This window comes from Dama dama, unplaced genomic scaffold (genome assembly GCF_033118175.1).
Source record: "Dama dama isolate Ldn47 unplaced genomic scaffold, ASM3311817v1 ptg000088l, whole genome shotgun sequence".
NCBI classification, from domain to species: Eukaryota; Metazoa; Chordata; class Mammalia; order Artiodactyla; family Cervidae; genus Dama; species Dama dama.
In genome coordinates, this window is record NW_026870905.1 from 5,459,812 (window position 1) to 5,467,717 (window position 7,906).

Genomic DNA, 7,906 nt, shown 5'->3' on the forward strand with positions numbered 1-7,906 from the left:
TCAGGCTCTTCATCGTTTTCAACACCGCTTCATGCTCCTCCTATTTTTCAGACCGTTTCATGCTCATCTCATTTTTGACACCTTGTGAAGCTCTTCATATTTGTCACACCTTTTGAAGCGCTTCATATTTTTTATATTCTTGAAGCTCTTCATATTTTCACACGTTTTCAGACTCTTCATGTGTTTCAACACCGCTTCATGCTCCTCCTCTTTTTCAGACCGTTTCATGCTCCTCCTATTTTCACACCATTTCATGCTCATCTCATTTTTGACACCTTTTGAAGCTCCTCTACTTTTGACCCCTTTAGAGGCTCTTCATATTTTTGACAACTTTTCAGGCTCTTCATGTTTTTCAACACCGCTTCATGCTCCTCCTAATTTTCAGACCGTTTCATGACCCTCATATTTTTGACACCTTTTGAAGCTCCTCATATATTTCACACCTTTTCAGACTCTTCATGATTTCCAACACCACTTCATTCTCCTCATTTTTTTCACACCGTTTAATGCTCATCTCATTTTTGACACCTTTTGAAGCTCTTCATATTTTTGACACATTTAGAAGCTCTTCATATTTTTTACACATTTTCAGGCTCTTCATATTTTTCAACACCGCTTATTGCTCCTCCTATTTGTCAGACCGTTTCATGCTCATCTCATTTTTGACAACTTTTGAAGCTCTTCATGTTTTTCACATATAATGAAGCTCTTCATATTTTACACACCTTTTCAGGCTCTTCATGTTTTTCAACACCGCTTCATGCTCCTCCTATTTTTCAGACCGTTTCATGCTCCTCATATTTTTGACACCTTTAAAGCTCTTCATATTTTTCACACCTTTTCAGACTCTTCATGTTTTCAACACCGCTTCATGCTCCTCCTATTTTTCAGACCTTTTCATGCTCCTCCTATTTTTCAGACCGTTTCATGCTTCTCATATTTTGAAACCTTTTGAAGCTCTTCATATTTTTCACAACTTTTCAGTCTCTTCATGTTTTTCAACACCGCTTCATGCTCCTCCTTTTTTCAGACCGTTTGATGCTCCTCATATTTTTGGCACCTTTTGAAGCTCTTCATATTTTTCACAACTTTTCAGGTCTTCATGTTTTTGAACACCATTTCATGCTCCTCCTATTTTTCAGACCGTTTCATGGTCCTCATATTTTTGACACCTTTTGAACCTCTTCATATTTTTCACACCTTTTCAGGCTCTTCATGTTTTCAACACCGCTTCATGCTCCTACTATTTTTCAGACGGTTTCATGCTCCTCATATTTTTGACACCTTTTGAAGCTCTTCATATTATTCACACCTTTTCAGGCTCTTCATGTTTTTCAACACCGCTTCATGCTCCTCCTTTTTTTCAGGCCGTTTCATGCTCCTCATATTTTTGACGCCTTTTGAAGCTCTTCATATTTTTCACACTTTTCCAGGCTCTTCATGTTTTTGAACACCGTTTCATGCTCCTCTTGTTTTTCAGACCATTTCATGCTCCTCATCTTTTTGACACGTTTTGAAACTCTTCATATTTATCACACCTTTTCAGGCTCTTCATGTTTTTCAACACAATTTCATGCTCCTCCTTTTTTTCAGACCGTTTTATGCTCCTCATATATTTGACACCTTTTGAAGCTCTTCATAATTTCCACACCTTTTCAGGCTCTTCATGTTTTTCTACACCGCTTCATGCTCCCCCTACATTTCAGACCGTTCATGCCTCTCATATTTTTGAAACCTTTTGAAGCTCTTCATATTTTTCACACCTTTTTAGGCTCTTCATGTTTTTCAACACCATTTCATGCTCCTCCTTTTTTTCAAACCGTTTTATGCTCCTCATATATTTGACACCTTTTGAAGCTCTTCATAATTTCCACACCTCTTCAGGCTCTTCATGTTTTTGAACACCATTTCATGCTCCTCTTATTTTTTTTTTTATTGTTTTTTTTTTAAATTTTTTTTAATTATTTTTATTTTTTCTTTCCCAGTCGGTTTTGTCATACATTGATATGAATCAGCCATGGATTTACATGTATTCCCAATTCCAATCCCCCCTCCCACCTCCCTCTCCACCCGATTCCTCTCCGTCTTCCCAGTGCACCAAGCCGGAGCACTTGTCTCGTGCATCCTACCTGGGCTGGTGATCTGTTTCACCATAGATAGCATACATGCTGTTCATTTGAAATATCCCACCCTCACATTCTCCCACAAAGTTCAAAAGTCTGTTCTGTATTTCTGTGTCTATTTTTCTGTTCTGCATATAGGGTTATCGTTATCACCTTTCTAAATTCCATATACATGTGTCAGCATGCTCTAATGTTCTTTATCTTTCTGGCTTACTTCACTCTGTATAATGGGCTCCAGCTTCATCCATCTCATTAGGCCTGATTCAAGTGAATTTTTTAATGGCTGAGTAATATTCCATGGTGTATATGTACCACAGCTTTCTTATCCATTCATCTGCTGACGGGCATCTAGGTTGCTTCCATGTCCTGGCTATTATAAATAGTGCTGCGATGAACATTGGGGTGCACGTGTCTCTTTCAGACGAACCTATGGACACCTTATCTTTGACAAAGGAGGCAAGGATATACAATGGAAAAAAGACAACCTCTTTAACAAGTGGTGCTGGGAAAACTGGTCAACCACTTGTAAAAGAATGAAAATAGAACACTTTCTAACACCATACACAAAAATAAACTCAAAATGGATTAAAGATCTAAATGTAAGACCAGAAACTATAAAACTCCTAGAGGAGAAGATAGGCAATACACTCTCCAACATAAATCAAAGCAAGATCCTCTATGACCCACCTCCCAGAATATTGGAAATAAAAGCAAAACTAAACAAATGGGACCTAATGAAACTTAAAAGCTTTTGCACTACAAAGGAAACTATAAGTAAGGTGAAAAGACAGCCCTCAGATTGGGAGAAAATAATAGCAAATGAAGAAACAGACAAAGGATTAATCTCAAAAATATACAAGCAAATCCTGCAGCTCAATTCCAGAAAAATAAATGACCCAATACAAAATGAGCCAAAGAACTAAACAGACATTTCTCCAAAGAAGACATACAGATGGATAACAAACACATGAAAAGATGCTCAACATCACTCATTATTAGAGAAATGCAAATCAAAACCACAATGAGGTACCATTATATGCCAGTCAGGATGGCTGCTATCCAGAAGTCTACAAGCAATAAATGCTGGAGATGGTGTGGAGAAAAGGGAACCCTCTTACACTGTTGGTGGGAATGCACACTAGTACAGCCGCTATGGAAAACAGTGTGGAGATTTCTTAAAAAACTGGAAATAGAACTGCCATATGACCCAGCAATCCCACTTCTGGGCATACACACTGAGGAAACCAGATCCTCTTATTTTTCAGACCGTTTCAAGCTCCTCATATTTTTTACACCTTTTGAAGCTCTTCATATATTTCACACCTTTTCAGGCTCTTCATGTTTTTCAACACCGCTTCATGCTCCTCCTATTTTTCAGACCGTTTCATGGTCCTCATGTTTTTGTCACTTTTTGAAGCTCTTCATATTTTTCACACCTTTTCATGCTCTTCATGTTTTTGAACACCATTTCATGCTCCTCCTATTTTTTAAACCGTTTCATGCTCCTCATATTTTTCACACATTTTGAAGCTCTTCATATTTTTCACACCTTTTCAGGCTATTCATATTTTACAACAATTTTTCATGCTCCTCCTATTTTTCAGACCGTTTAATGCTCCCCATAATTTTGACACCTTTTGAAGCGCTTCATAATTATCACACCTTTTCAGGCTCTTCATGTTTTTCAAATTTGCTTCTGCTCCTCCTATTTTTCAGACCGTTTCATGCTCCTCATATTTTTGACACCTTTTGAAGCTCTTCATATTTTTCACAGCTTTTCAGGCTCTTCATGTTTTTCAACACCGCTTTATTCTCCTCATATTTTTCAGACCGTTTCATGCGCCTCATATTTTGGATATCTTTTGAAGCTCGTCATATTTCTAACAACTTTTCAGGCTCTTCATGTTTTCAACACAGTTTCATGCTCCTCCTATTTTTCAGACCGTTTCATGCGCCTCATATTTTGACTCCTTTTGAAGCTCTTCATATTTTTCACACATTTTCAGGCTCTTCATGTTTTTCAACACCGTTTCTTGCTCATCCTCTTTTTCAGACCGTTTCATGCCCCTCATATTTTTGACACCTTTTCAAGCTCTTCACATTTTTCAAACCTTTTCAGGCTCTTCATGTTTTTGAACAACGTTTCATGCTCCTCCTATTTTTCAGACCGTTTCATTCTCCTCATATATTTGACACCTTTTGAAGCTCTTCATATTTTTCACAACTTTTCAGGTTCTTCATGTTTTCAACACCACTTCATGCTCCTCCTATATTTCTGACCTTGTCATGCTCCTCATATTTTTGACAACTTTTGAAGCTCTTCATATTTTTCACACCTTTTCATGCTCTTCATATTTTTGAACACCGCTTCATGCTCCTCCTATTTTTGACATCTTTTGAAGCTCTTCATATATTTCACACCTTTTCAGGGTTTTCATGTTTTTGAACACCGTTTCATGCTCCTCATATTTTTCAGACCGTTTCATGCTCCTCATATTATTGACACCTTTTGAAGCTCTTCATATATTTCACACCTTTTCAGGGTTTTCATGTTTTTGAACACCGTTTCATGCTCCTCATATTTTTCAGACCGTTTCATGCTCCTCATATTTTTGACACCTTTTGAAACTCTTCATATTTTTCACAATTTTTCAGGCTCCTCATGTTTTTGAACACCGTTTCATGCTCCTCTATTTTTTCAGACCGTTTCATGCTCCTCATATTTTGACACCTTTTGAAGCTCTTCATATTTTTCACACCTTTTCAGGCTCTTCATATTTTTCAACAAGGTTTCATGCTCCTCCTATTTTTCAAACGGTTTCATGCTCCTCATATTTTTGACACCTTTTGAAGCTCTTCATATTTTTCACACCTTTCCAGGCTCTTCATATTTTTGAACACCGATTAATGCTCCTCCTATTTTTCAGACCGTTTCTTGCTCCTCATATTTTTGACACCTTTTGAAGCTCTTCATATTTTTCACAGCTTTCCAGGCTCTTCATATTTTTGAACACCGATTAATGCTCCTCCTATTTTTCAGACCGTTTCTTGCTCCTCATATTTTTGACACCTTTTGAAGCTCTTCATATTTTTCACACCTTTTCAGGCTCTACATATTTTTCAACACAACTTCATGCTCCTCCTTTATTTGAGACCGTTTCATGCTCCTCATATTTTTGACACCTTTTGAAGCTCTCCATAGATTTCACACCTTTTCAGGCTCTTCATGTTTTTCTACACCGCTTCTTGCTCCTCCTATTTTTCAGAGCTATTCATGCTCCTCATATTTTTGTCACCTTTTGAAGCTCTTCATATATTTCACACCTTTTCAGGCTTTTCATGTTTTCAACACCGCTTCATGCTCCTACTATTTTTCAGACCTTTTCATGCTCCTCATATGTTTCACACCTTTTTAAGCTCTTCATGTTTTTTAACACCTTTCACGCTCCTCCTATATTTCAGACCGTTTCAAGCTCCTCATATTTTTGACACCTTTTGAAGCTCTTCATATTTTTCACATTTATCAGGGTCTTCATGTTTTTCTACACCACTTCATGCTCCTCCTATTTTTCAGACCGTTTCATTCTCCTCATATTTTTGAAGCCTTTTGAAGCTCTTCATATTTTTCACACCTTTTCAGGCTCTTCATGTTTTTCAACACCGTTTCATGATCCTCCTATTTTACAGACCGTTTCATGCTCACCTCATTTTTGACACCTTTTGAAGCTTTTCATATTTTTCACAACTTTTTAGGCTCTTCATGTTTTTGAACACGGCTTCATGCTCCTCCTCTGTTTCAGAGTTTCATGCTCCTCATGTATTTCACACCTTTTGAAGCTCTTCATATTTTTCACACATTTTCAGCATCTTCATGCTTTTGATCACCGTTTCATGCTCCTCCTATTTTTCAGACCGTGTCATGCACCTCATATTTTTCACACCTTTTGAAGCTCTTCATATTTTTCACACCTTTTCAGGCTCCTCATGTTTTTCAACACCGCTTCATGCTCCTCCTCTTTTTCAGACCGCTTCATGCTCCTCATATTTTTCATACCGTTTCATGAACCTCATATTTTTCACACCTTTTGAAGCTCTTCATATCTTTTACACCTTTCTCAGGCTCTTCATGTTTTTCACCACCTCTTCATGCTCCTCCTACTTTTCAGACCATTTAATGTTCCTCATGTATTTCACACCTTTTGAAGTTCTTCATATTTTTCACACCTTTTGAAGCTCTTCATATTTTTCACACTTTTTCAGGCTCTTCATGTTTTTGAACACCGCTTCATGCTCCTTCTATTTTTCAGAGAGTTTCATGCTCCTCATGTATTTCACACCTTTTGAAGCTCTTCATATTTTTCAAACCTTTTCAGGCTCTTCATGTCTTTCAACACCGCTTCATGCTCCTCCTATTTTTCAGACTGTATCATGCTCCTCGTATTTTTGACACGTTTGAAGCTCTTCATATAATTCACACTTTTTCAGGCTCTTCAAGATTTTCAACACCGTTTCATGCTCTTCCTATTTTTCAGACTATTTCATGCTCCTCATATATTTGACACCTTTTGAAGCTCTTCATATTTTTCACACCTTTTCAGGCTCTTCATGTTTTTGTACACCGTTTCATGTTCCTCCTATTTTTTAGAAGTTTCATGCTCCTCATATTTTTGACACCTTTTGAAGCTCTTCATGTATTTCACACCTATTCAGGCTCTTCATGTTTTTGAATACCGTTACATGATTCTCCTATTTTTCAGACTGTTTCATGCTCCGCATATTTTTGACACCTTTTGAAGCTCTTCATATTTTTCACACCTTTTGAAGCTCTTCATATTTTTCACACCTTTTCAGGCTCTTCATGTTTTTGAACACATCTTCTTGCTCCTCCTCTTTTTCAAACCCTTTCATGCTTCTCATATTTTTGACATCTTTTAAAGCTCTTCATATTTTTCACACCTTTTCAGGCTCTTCATGTTTTTCAACACCACTCATGCTCCTCCTATTTTTGAGACCGTTTCATGCTCCTCATATTTCTGACACCTTTAGAAACTCTTCATATTTTTCACACCTTTTCCGGCTCTTCATGTTTTTTAACACCTCTTCATACTCCTCCTATTTTTCAGACCGTTTCATGCTCCTCATATTTTTGACACCTTTAGAAACTCTTCATATTTTTCACACCTTTTCCGGCTCTTCATGTTTTTTAACACCTCTTCATACTCCTCCTATTTTTCAGACCGTTTCATTCTCCTCATATTTTTGACACCTTTTCAAGCTCTTCATATATTTCACACCCTTTCAGGTTCTTCATTTTTTTCAACACCATTTCATGCTCCTCCTATTTTTCAGAGCGTTTCATGCTCCTCATCTTTTTGACAGCTTTTGAAGCTCTTCATATATTTCACACTTTTTCAGGCTCTTCATGTTTTTCAACACTGCTTCATGCTCGTCCTATTTTTCAGAACGTTTCATGCTCCTCAAATTTTTGACACCTTTTGAAGCTCTTCATATTTCTCACACCTTTTCAGGCTTTTCATGTTTTTTTGAACACCGCTTCATGTTCCTCCTATTTTTCAGACCGTTTCATGCTCCTCATATTTTTGACACCTTTTGAAGCTCTTCATATATTTCACAACTTTTCAGGCTCTTCATATTTTTGAACACCGCTTCATGCTCCTCCTATTTTCAGACCGTTTCATGCTCCTCTCATTTTTGACACCTTTTGAAGCTTTGCATTTCTTTACACACCTATTCAGGCTATTCATGTTTTTGAACACTGCTTC